We start from the raw sequence: 12,825 nt of genomic DNA, 5'->3' as shown, positions 1-12,825 counted from the left end.
GCCTCTCTTGTTCTGACATTTCTAACTAAGTCAGAATGAGTTTCAGTCTGTTGAACTTGCTGATTTACATTTCAAAGAACTCGAGTGAACACACTGTACTTTAGATCCAGACATTTCAAGTGTTTGACTTAAAAAAAAACAAAAAAAACCCCACCAAAAACCTACAGCCATTGTTAAACAAAGTGCTGACTCATGAGTGATGTCATGCTTTTGTAACTTGCTTCAGGGTTTAATTAAAGAGTTCTAAAATAAAATACAGCATGGGCCAGATAACAGCAAGGAGAATTGGGTTGACAGGAGATTAGCAAAGGGACAGAGTTAGATTTTGAAGGAATATTATCCTCTCTGTATCCCTGAAAATTCTGACAACCGATCAGAGAACTGGATGTGTATACCTAAGTGTTGTTACCATTTGTAAGTACACAGAATTGTTTAATAATAAACTGACAGGTCTGACATATCTTTCATGAGCTCATGGAATAGGATCTTTGGGCAAAGCTGTGACTGTATAAAACTAATACACTGACAGCTAGTATCCTGCCATAGAACGGTGAGGTGCTGTCAATAACTTAGTAAGAGACTCCACACAGAATTTTTTTTTTGAAAACTCCTTATGTTCAGTAGAGCCTAGAACATTCCACAGGCAAAAACTTTACAGAAGTATTTTTTGACTACCAGGGATAAATCCTGTCTGACAGGAAAATTTAGCAATGTTTTTCAAAGCATAGAAATCACCCCGACCGTCTCTCATTTTCAGCAAGAGTTCTCAAGAGCCCCCACTAGCATATGAGTGTTTACTACAACACTGCACTTTGTGTGAAAGGCCCTTGTATGAGCCGTGCTAGGTGGGTAAGGCCTAGCCCATGGAAAATTCTTTGCAAACTACAGTATTGTAATATGTTCCATGCTTTCCTTTGTATACACTTTATGCATAATTGTGCCAAAAGCATATTGTAATAATTCCATATATTAATGGTTTATGGAAGCATATTTATCCTTTACTTCTATAATTATGCCACACTACATGTTTATCATGGATGGCCTTCACAAACTGACGAACATTAAATTACTATACGTTACCTCTGCCCTGCACACCCATAAGGTTATGTGGAACATGTTTCCATAACCCACAGACATATTCAGCGGAAAATCATTTTACTTTTGAAATTTGATTTAGTACAATTACATTAAGTATCAGAGGGGTAGCCATGTTAGTCTGGATCTGTAAAAGCAGCAAAAAATCCCGTAGCACCTTATAGACTAACAGACATTTTGGAGCATGAGCTTTCGTGGGTGAATACCCACTTTGTCGGATGCCGAAAGCTCATGCTCCAAAACATCTGTTAGTCTATAAGGTGCCACAGGATTCTTTGCTGCTTTTACAATTACATTAGGTCTTCATGCAAAGGAAAAAAATTAAGAGGCTAATGCAGCTGCAGTATTTTAAAATGTGATAGCACTAAAATAAGTGAAACCAGTCATGAATAGAACTTGGTTCTGAATTTATCCCCCTTTTTGTAGCTAGCAAATTCAAGTGTGTAAATATTTGTAACTATTCATCAAATAGTTGGGATGGATAATTTTCAGACATGAGTTTTTATGAACTATCTTTCCGCTTTTAACTGACCAGTTAGAGAAGGAATATTTCACAAATTCATAAAGTTGAAGGCCAGAAGGGGACATGAAATCATCTAATCTAACCACATTTATCTCACTGGCCACTATTTCACTTGATTACCCCTGTATTGAGCCCAATAATTTGCATTTAACTAAAGTATAACTTGTGTTTTGCCTAAAATATATCTTCTATTCTTAATTTGAAGACTCCAAAAGATGGAGAATCCATGAGTTCTCTAGGTAATATGTTCCAATGGTATTTAAACCCTCACTGTTAAAAATTTGAACATAATTTTCCATTTTAATTTGTCTGGCTTCAGTTTCCAGCTATTGGTTCTTATGATAGCTTTCTCTGCTAGATTAAACAACCCTGTAGTACAGTACCTGGTATTTTCTCCCCATGTAGCTACTTATATGCTGTAACAAGTCACCTCTAAATCTTTTTTGATATGCTACACAGATTGATCTCTATAAGTCTCTCTCTGTACGGCATTTCTCCAGCCCTTTGATCACTGTTACAGCTCTTTTCTGCATTCTATCCAATTTTTCCAACATCCATTTTAAAATGTGGACAACAAAGCTTACACAATACTTCAGTGTCAATCTCATCAATGCCATATGCAGAAGTACAATCAGCTCCTTATCTATATTTACTACTCCCCTATTTAAACATCCATGGATTGCACATTACATGTGATAATATTCATCCTCGGTTCTGGCCTATGATGGACTTCCCTCGTACCATGTGACTGTTTTTCTTGAATCCAAGATACTACAGGTAATGTATGTGTGTTTGCTTCAGCATTCCCTGTGTACAGAACCCTGATTAGAAAAAAATTGTCTAGGAAGAGAAGTGACTTTCTGTCTTCTCTAAAGCCACTCTTATTACTATCAAGATCCTGGAGAGAGTCCTTGGGAGCACATGCAAGATCTAATGGTGATTATCAAAGTTGGAAAAGAGAGAGACTTCCATTCATCTGCAAAACACAAGAATGGTCTGGGGATGGTAAAATGGGATTGCTTTGAAGACAAGGCTCCTCTAGGAATTACAAAAGTTTCAGACAGGGTCCTGCTTGTCCCTGATTCTCTGAGACTAGAAATAGGATGTGTCACGCTGTCTGGAGTAGCTCACAACTGAGAGTGCCAGAAAACAAGGCAGACACCCCAAACTGGTGGTATATTCTATAATTAGATTTCACCAAGCCAGTAACAAATGTGTACTCCTGGATTACTATATTAGTTTTACCATGGAATCACAAATAGTCCCCTTAGTCTCCCCAGCACATCTTGCTGCCCAGAAAAACTAAGGTTATTAAAACCCCAAATCACCTCACATTAGGTTACTCCCAATCACAAAGGATCAGTCACTTACCCCAGGTCAATGGATACTCTCGATCTTACACCAAAAACTATTCTGGCAGCCAGTTTCTCTAGTAAATTGCCTAAAGGTTTATTAGCTAAGAAAAAGAAATAAATTATTGAGAGGTTAAGGCAGGTAAAATATATTAACGCGTAAGTCCAAATTTGTAGTCCAAAGTGATAGCAAAAATGTATTTTCCATAAGTCTCTCGGGTTATCCAAAGTAACTTTAGGGATCTGTCTTGTATCTGGAACACTTTCTGGAGGTGTCCAAACAGCTCGGAGATATAGGATAGTTCCCTGGATCCATTCTTATAGCTGTTTTCCCCAGAAAGCAATCTGGCAAGTGTTTCCATCACAGCATGGGCTCTTCCTTTGTTGACTAAACACAGACTGGGTCTGTGGATTTCCCATTGTCTAACACAATGATCCATGCTTAGAAGTTAGCATGCTTCTTCATTTACAGTTCCAAGGCTCCAATCCCACTTGATGGTCAATCCAATTACAGAGATATACACCATGCATTTAGTTACAGCAATCTTATTAGTTTTTGTGAAGATTACACTGCAAGTACATTCACATTTTAACACTATCACACTTTATTCCAGGGTTATCTAATTACAGGATATACATAATGTAATGTGATAGTAAACAACTGGTTATAGGTAAGAGAAGACAATAACATTTAACATTTCTTTGATATCCACACACAAGTTAATTGTCCTATGTCTCCTAGCTACTTAATATTTCTTTGATATCTACACACAAGTGAATTGGCCTGTAGCTTTGATTTGAGTTGGTCTGTCAGCATCACAGGATGGCTAGCTTGGTTGTAATGGTCAGCTCTGGAGCAGATGATGGAGGATTTAATTCACATTGTGGCTTTTCCATGGGTTGCTGAGACTGGAAATGGGACAAGGTTGTTCCTAGAATTCTCACAGAGCTCCCTAGAGTACCTGCTTGGGATGATGTCCAGCGACCTCATTTGATCAAAGCTCTAGGTGTGACCCAAGGATTTCTTGATGACACCTGGCAGAGGGCACAGGGGTGTACAAGGATTACAGGGATCTCCTGGGTCTGGTGGGTACATTCAAGTTCACAAATGGTGTCATGTAAGGTTTTGCTGAAAGCCTGTGTCAAACTGTTCAGCAAAACTTTTCCAAAGTGTGTGTGTGTGTGTGTATCTTGTTAAATTAGAAGCGCTATCATGGGCTAATTTAATTGGCATCTAAAATTTATAATTTCTAATAGAAAGTATATTGTAAAGTCTTCAAGTTAGAGGCAGGTCACCTAGCATTAAGGCAGGTTACATCAGGTGGTAGGTGGCATACACTTGTCTCCCTGACTGACCACTGGGTATTATGTGTCTTACAATGGAAGTCTATTTGCATAGCGAGGGTATGTCTACACTTAATGTTACAGCAGTACAGCTGCAGCACTTCAGTTTAGACACTCACTACAGTGGTGGGAGAACTTCTCCCGTCACTGTAGTTAATTTGTTACCCTAAATTTTAGATGCCAATTAAATTAGCTCATGATAGCGCTTCTAATTTAACAAGAGGGTAACAGGGTTGTGACCTGCCCTAAAGGAATTGCCAGGGTGTTACCACAGAGCTTGTCTCCAACCGGCAGAGGGCTCCCCAGAGCAAGCTAGTCTTGCTAACCCCTGAAAGGACACGGATACAGCCTTCTGCTCAAGGATCAACACAAATGAGCAAAAATTATTTGAAAACATAATTATTTATTTAAAAGAAATAAAAATAATTACAGTGAGTTTAATAAAGCAGGAAAAGATATATGATTTAATAAAACATAATAGAATTATTTTTAAGAATTGTACAATAAAGCAACGCAGCAAAATAAGTCAGACTGCATAAAATATCTAACATATATCGAGAATACAGTAGTTCTAATGTAATAAGTATATAAAGATCCTGCATACACAAAGGCTTTAGTCTTAATGTTACAATCTAATACCGTACTTAATACAATGCAGTATATGTGGCCTCTATATACACATATAAGAAACCATTATCTCACAGATTTAAAGAAATTACTTAATACTAACCTTAATATTTAACATCCTGTGAGCACTGGCCAAATGGTTGCAGGATGGGTAGGGGAGACCTCATTCAGGAGCAGGCATTCAACTTTATTAACAGACACACCCAGGCACTCTTAAAAAAATAATTCATAAAATTAGACTCACACTCTCACACCAAAATCCCTCTGACTCATCTTAGGTCCTTGTGCAGATGGTGGTTGCTGTTATTTCTGCAGGTCTCTGTGGCTGTCTCAGAACTGCTGGTAGTTTGCTTTATAGGTAGCTGTCTTCTGTTGGTGTAGCAGCCTTAAAGCTGCTGACTTCTAGAAGGTTCAGGTGCCGCCACTCTTGCAGGTAGCTGCTTGACTGAGCTACTATGAAAGCTGTTGCCATGGTAACTTTTAGAGTTCTGCTGCCACAGTTCTTGCTGCTTCTTAAGGCTTCTGAGCCTCACAACCCCCCCCCCCCAAAAAAAACAAACAAAAAAACCCCCAAGACTAAGCCTGCTAGCTGTGGGCCTTATATACTGGTTGTGCTCTCATGGTCAGCTCATTTCAGCCAATCAGTTTCCAGCTCTTCTAGCTCCTCCCCTGACCTCCTCCTATATTTAGATACAGAGCTTCCCCCATGATGCTATATTTAGAAAGCTAAGCTTCTCCCTGAGGCCATCTTGGGTAGAGCTCCTCCCCTAACCTATTTTTAGATAGCAAAGCTCCTCCCTATGACTTGCTGGAACTTTCCATACCCTAATCCTGCCTCTTTCATAGAGGATTATTGCATCTTCCATTTTGGATCACTAATTACTATTTTTCTAAAGTATTAATCTTAAAACTAACTGCTGTTTTATGTAAGTCAAAGTGTTCTGATACTGTCACCACCTTAATTATATCTTTTTTTCAGTTTTTCTCTGCTGGTCTCTATCAAGATGCTGGAAGGTTTTTCAAAACAGCCAAAAACCAAAATCTCTCATTACAAATTCACCACGCCAAGAGGTGGTAGGTAGGTCAATGGAAGAATTTTTCCATCAACCTAACACTGTCTCTACTGGCGGGGTTAGGTTGGTGTAGCTATGTGTCTCTGGGGTGTGAAATTTTTACACCCTTGAGAGAAGCAGCTATGCTGATGTAAGTTTCCAGAGTGACCAGCCCTAAGTCAAATGCTAATAAAGAGATTGCAGGGACTTCAGTAGAAGAAATTAATAGGAAGAGGTAAACAGCAGGAGAGGGAACCCTCTTTACAGGTGCAGAACAAAGGACTAGTCTAATATACCTAGGGGGGCAGAGGGGTGACCTGGTATCCCTCATCTGAGGAGAAAAGCTGCCAGAGGGTTTAATCTTATGAAAGGAGGGTCTCAGCCATCCTAGCTAAAATAACTATTTGATTTCAATTTTTCTGTTTATCATTTGAATAAAGGTAATAATTGGAGATATACCAATCGCCTAGAACTGGAAGGGACCTTGAAAGGTCATTGAGTCCAGCCCCCTACCTTCACTAGCAGGACCAATTTTTGGCCCAGATCCCTAAGTGGCCCCCTCAGGGATTGAACTCACAACCCTGGCTTTAGCAGGCCAATACTCAAACCACTGAGCTATCCCTCCCTGCTGATCTTTGTTAAATAAACTTGATTTCTCTAAAAAACAAAAGCTAAGTGCCGTGTGTTAAGTAGAGCTGTGTAAATGGTATAGTCAATTGATTGGCTACACTTTTGTTTGTTATTTCATTATGCAATATACTCAAGAGACAAAATAACCAATGTCAGTCATGTTTATTAATATGGTACAGGAAAAAAGGTTCCATATGATACCAGTCTCCAAAGAGCTGTCCCATGCAGCGTTGCTACATTCACTTTACACAGAAGGTGTGCTCCCCAAGTTACACATTTCAGCTGGTAGTATTTATATGATTTTATAAGTTACACATTTATTTACACATCACTAAAATCCAACCCATTAGTTTGTTTCAATTCCCTAACTTGTTGCTCTGTTCCTTTCTTATCTTTGTTTTGTATACTAGCATTTCCAGTACTGATCCATGAAGGCACTTCCCTAGCTTTACTAAGACATAGACTGAACGTCTCTTGATTCTGACAAGTTTCCTATCTGCTTGTGCCAAATGTTTACTTCAGCAAATGCAAGGTGTTGTGGGATACTTAGCATAAGTGAACAGTATTATGGTTTATGCCAGTTTAGATTATATCACTGTTACAATATTTGTGCTTAATGTTGTTGGTGCATATGATACATATTCATGAGCTAGCAATCATATATTAGTCAATAAGGTGCTGGACACTATAGGGGAATGTTTGGGGGTTGTTGTGCTCCTATCACTAACCTGCATAAGGGACACCGGAGCCTGCACAGGTTGAGATGGACCATACTTACAATACTGTTCACCCATGTAAGCAGTACTTGTGAAAGAACTCAGGAGCACTCAGATGACATAATATGTATTTGTTCTTGATGGCCTGGTGCCACTTGAGTGTTCATGCTGAAAGAAGGGGGATAAAACCATTCCTAACTGTGAAGGGCCTGCATAGTGAGGAGACCATTCTTCCAGGTAAAAGTCTCACCAAATTAGAAATTCCGACTCCCTCAGCAAGTCCAGCAGACAAACTCACTCTCCCAATCTTTGTGTCATCTGAAAACTTTATTCATACTTTTATATTTTCTTCTAAGTGATTGATAAAAGTACTAAATAACACAGTGTCAAGAACAGATTGCTACAGGGACCCCACTGCTCAGTGATGATTCCCTATTTACGATTACATATTGAGGTCTATCAGTTAACCAGTTTTTAATCCATTTATTATTTGCCATGTTGATTTTGTATAACTCTGTTTCAGTGGTTCTCAACTTATTTACCACTATGGGCTGCATATGCAGCTCTCTGTGTTATGTGTGCCACCAACACAATATATATACTACTTGTATGGGCCTGATGATGTCACATGGGCCACAACTGTATGCTGATTGGGTTGCAAGTGGCCTTCAGGTTGAGACTCACTGCTCTAGTTTATTAAAAAAATATTATATGGTCCTAGTACATTACAGAAGTCTACTACATCTATATTATTACATTTATCAACCAAATTTGTAATGTCATAAAAAAAATCAACTTCATTTGACAGGATTTATTTTCCATGAGCCCATGTTTTAAGCATTAACTTTATTACCCACTTTTAATTCTTTAATAATCAAGTCTTACATCAGATGTTCCATTATTTAGCACAGGATTGTAGTCAAGCTGACAGGCCTATATTTACTCAGGTCATTCTGTTTAGTTCTCTTAAATATTGGCCCAACATTAGTTTTCTTCCAATCCTTTGGAACATACCCATTGTTTCAAGACTTATTAAAAATCATCATTAACAATTCACAGAGGTCTTTGGACAGCTCTTTTACAATTCCTGGATGCAAGTTACCTATACCAACAGATCTTTAAAATGTTTAATAGCTGCTGTTTAAAATCCTCCTTAGTCACTGTTGGAATGAAAAGTGTAATAGTCATAAAGTAATATGAATATATCACCTGGCTTTTACCTAAATAAAGAACAGAAACATTTCTTGGCAATTCTACCATTTGCATCTATTAATGAACTGATACCATTGTTAGGGCTTCTTTTGTTCCTGATATACTTAAAAACTCATTATTGTCCTTAAATATATCAATTTTCTACAATTCCAAGCTTCTACTTAATCAGCCATTTGTTATATATTAAAATAGATTTTTTTTTATGTTTTCATTTCTCCTCTAAGCAAGGCTATATGTTTTTATTGTTGGGGGAGAGGTTGGAGGGTTTTATTTTTAACTGTAGCCTTTTTTCTCAGTTGTGGGACTGTGGATATCTAGTGGGGTACTTTGTAAAATGATCGTAAATAATTCCCAATTATTATTCACATTTTTGGTTATAATTCTTTTTTCCAGGTTATTTGGCTCATAATTGTTTTTAGCTTTATGAAATTGGCCCTGCAAAAGCACCAAGTATATATATTTGTTTGGGGTTTTAAATTGTCATCTATATTTTTTAGAAATTATGAGGATGATGTAGTATTGGCAGGCCAAGACTTCCAGCCTATGTCACTCAGACTGAAGTCCCACAGTTAACTGATAACATTGTTTTTACCCCACACATTATAGATAGGTTCTGGTCAGCCTGTTCTCTAATGAGATTTGATGCTCTGTAGCAGAACTCAACTATTACCCCATTATGTGCTTTTTGTGTTAGAACATTGATCCATAAGAATTTAAGATCATTTACTTCTGAGTTGTCAAAGACTCAGAAACAGTCAAGTAATGCTATTTTTAATAGTGCAATTTTGCCTTCCCATTTGGCCACACAATCCTTCCTAAATAGGAAACTGTGAAGCTTTCATTATATGTAGATATTTGTGAGCACCTAACATCCAAATAATTGCTGTGATGGGATATATCTGGGCCTGAAAGGGTTATAAACAACCTGTAGGCTCAATCAGTTTTACCCCCACTACACCTGCAATAAGTGTCAGGCCTGAAGAGAGGAGTTAGAAGTGCTGAACCTGGCTCAGTTAGGCCCTGACTAGGAAAGGAGAGAAGATCTCTAGTTCTTGCTCATTGAGAGTAGCCTGGCTGGAGTCAGGGATCCGAGTGGGACTGCTGGTAGTAGACAGAATCACTGAAGAATGGTACATCTACAAGGAGTCCAGTGCAGTTGGGAATGAATGGTAGGAAAAGAGTTTGCCCAGGATTCTGAGCAGAGGCCTGTGAGGAGCAGAAAAACTCCTGGTGAGTCAGGGACTGCTCTGGGAGGGGAGGAAAAATCTCCTTTCTAGCTGACTAGCAGAAAGTGCTAAGGAGCTCTGCAGTGAGTTGCTGCAGGAGGCTTAGAGAAAGCAGAGCTGATACGCTGGGAGACTGTGAAGAGGCTAAGGCAAGAGCCACTGTTGAGGCAGGAAATGGCAGGTTAAGGTAGGAAGTGGTCCAGGGAAGCAGCCAAGGGTCTGTGTAGTCAGGCCTAAGGTTGCCACCTGTCTAGATTGTCTTAGGAATGTCCCTTTCTGAGGTAGCCCTCCCGGGAAATCTGTACGGGTGCTCAGTACACATTGCCAGTTGTCCAGGGTTATAGACTTGGTCTTCCTGGATGTCCTAGGGTTTTGTGTATCTGAGAGGTGGCAACCCTCAGGCCTGGACTGGAAAGCAGTGGAGAGATATGGGTTGTAGGGGATCCCAGGCTTCTAAGAAACAGGGAGTGGAAACTATTAGAAGAAAGAGCAGGTTGACCCAGAGGCAGATATGAGTACAGGCTTCTTTACTGCGATACTTGTTCCCCTGGACCCAATTGTCCAGTAAGCACTGAATTAGTTACAGCACATTATTTTTGTTTGTTAGTATATGCATGCCTACATCCATTACAATACCCCCGCAACCCTTATTAAGTAATAAAAACACCCATTTTGTTAGTAAACCCACCCTATCTATTGTGCACAGCATTACACATATTACGCAAGCATTTTACCTTGAAAATATATTTCTTTGCAACAATTTGTTGCCACAAATCTCCCTGGTCAGCAACTCTCAGGGGAGGTAGGAAGGGGCCATATGCCAGTGTGTGACGTTATGAGTATAATATAATATCTCATTGAAAGGTGACAGGGCCAGAAAGAGTTAATAACTCACCTCACCGACTGACCTGACCCATGGGTGAACCTTAAGGACTGGTTAGGAAGATATGTAAATGAATAGAGCTTTGAAATGCAAGTCTGCATTGTTAGAGGTAGAAGGGTAGATGTTTGCTCAGATCTTGTGATGTAAGCAAACAAGTCTTGTCTATTGCTATAGTTTTAGTTCAAAGATCAAAAAAGGAATATTAACATTTAGGAAGATACTTGAATGAAATAGTAGTCTTGTCTATGTGTCTCTTTGGAAGTTGTGGTAACTTGTATCTGAACTGTTAATGGATAAATTACCCTGTGATAATTGCCAGGATGTTTGGAAGAAGGAGTTAAGCCTATTGTTTTCTCAGGCCGAAAGGCTGCTGGAAATGTATAAGAACCCTGGGACAGGATCCTACTTCATCTCAGATCTGCTTTGGGTTTCAAGAGGGGGAAACCTTAAGCCACAAGGATTAAGATCCCCAGTCATTGACTGGAGCCACCCTGAATATGGAAATTGGACTAGAACCTATGGACTATTTCTAAAAGGACTTTTGGCAACTACAAGCTCACCTCTACTATGTATCTGAACTTCAAAAATTGAATTCAAGTCTGTATGTATATTGATCTTTTAACCAACACTCTCTCTCTTTTCTTTTTTAATACATTTTAGCTTAGTTAATAAGAATTGGCTATAGCATGTGTTTTCGGTAAGATCTAAGTTATAATTGGACCTGGGTATGTGGCTGATCCTTTGGGATTGGAAGAACCCTTTATTTTGTATGATGAGATAAGATTTTCAGTAATCATCATCATATCTGACATGTGTGTGTCCGGACGGAAGCCTGAGGCTGGGTACTTCAAGGGAACTGCATTGTTTGGACTTCTAAGTAACCAGTACTATAGAAGCTATTTTGTGCTGGTTGGTATTGGAATCCAAGTATTGGAATAACCACCAGCGTTTGGGGTTTGTCTGCCCCGTTTGGTCTGCAGTTCACCTTGATTGAGTGACCTCAGCTGGCTCCCACAGGCAGCACTGTCACACAGGGCTTTACCCAAAAGGCATCCTTTAGATCCCTGCATTTCTTATGCATCTGCAACACTTATCAATTCTTACAAGCAATGGGGAAGGGCAAAATATGGCAACTTATTTATTAAACAAAGAACTACAGAGGCAGAGGTGGAGGTGAGCTGGGGCGGCGGTGGGGGAGCTCCCGGTGAGTGCTAAGCACCCACCAATTTTTCCCAATGGGTGCTCCAGCCCCGGAGCACCCATGGAATCGGCGCCTATGACCCCATGAATCACAGCAAAGCAAACTCGCACTTTACTATGTGATAATGTTTATGAATCAGATTTTTCTTTTTCATTATACAACCAACTCTGTATAGCACAGACACAGGACTGTGTAAGATAGCTGAATGGAGCTCGCTAGAGTTTTTACAAATGAATGTGAGCATACTGAAAACTGAACAGTTCTTTCAAGGCTCATTCAGTGAAACTAAAGGATGAACAAAGATCCAATACTTTAATGCAGGATAGTGTCAATTTGTGTAATTCACTGATGCAGGAAGCCAAGTCAGATACTGATGGCTGGATTTTTACAAGGGAATAATTTAATGAACAGTAACAATATTTGTAACCATGAAAGCTAACAAGGCTAAGATAATGACAAGGATAATCAAATATTATGGTACAGGTATAAACTGACTGTAGAAGTAAGGAAAAACAATCTTTCCTCCTCTTTCACCCTCCAGCCAAAAAGTCTTTCACGTGATTATAATAAATTGTAAATAAATATTTCAGAAATCTCTATCCCTAAACCTGGACAGAAGAAAACTGGAAGAGAAAAGAGATCCCACTCATTCAGAAAAATCCTTACTTGTTTTGGTATTGGAAATGGTTTCCTGATCTGTTGTTGTTCCTGGGAACTCTCTTCTTTACCTTGAATATTGAGCTGCTACACTATTTACTGAAAACTGGTCATTTTTAGTTTATTATTTATCTTAAGAGGTTGTTCTTCAGTCTTGATCCCTAATGGTCTTCTGTACTCATCCCTTCTTAAAATTCTAGTTTTAAATTTAAGCACAGGAGCCGGCTTCCTCCTTGCCCCAGGGATGCTCAAGCCCAGGTCTGCCCCCACTCCACCCCTTTTCCCAAGTCCCAACCCTGCCTCTACC

At 39.2% G+C, this 12,825-nt stretch overlaps 1 protein-coding gene and 1 long non-coding RNA gene across 11 annotated transcripts in view; one reads left to right on the top strand and one right to left on the bottom strand.

The window, feature by feature from the left end:
* Positions 1 to 5,448, bottom strand: part of LOC120374821 — an 85,875-nt gene extending 80,427 nt beyond the window's left edge. For all 3 annotated transcript variants that reach the window (XR_005586258.1, XR_005586259.1, XR_005586257.1), the window contains exon 1: positions 5,186 to 5,448. This is a non-coding gene — a long non-coding RNA (uncharacterized LOC120374821). The remainder of the gene's footprint in view (positions 1 to 5,185) is intronic.
* Positions 1 to 12,825, top strand: part of KYNU (kynureninase) — a 135,652-nt gene that overhangs the window by 6,062 nt on the left and 116,765 nt on the right. For 3 of the 8 annotated variants that reach the window (XM_039495129.1, XM_039495121.1, XM_039495126.1), the window contains exon 1: positions 9,516 to 9,781. The exons of the other annotated variants lie outside the window; for them this stretch is intronic. The gene's annotated coding sequence lies outside the window, so the exon portion shown is untranslated. Of the gene's footprint in view, positions 1 to 9,515; positions 9,782 to 12,825 lie in introns of those variants that run through there. 8 annotated transcript variants of the gene reach the window in all.

This window comes from Mauremys reevesii, linkage group 11 (genome assembly GCF_016161935.1).
Source record: "Mauremys reevesii isolate NIE-2019 linkage group 11, ASM1616193v1, whole genome shotgun sequence".
Lineage (NCBI taxonomy): Eukaryota > Metazoa > Chordata > Testudines > Geoemydidae > Mauremys > Mauremys reevesii.
The sequence above is the reverse complement of the archived record's forward strand: the minus strand, read 5'-3'. Positions and strand labels throughout refer to the sequence as shown.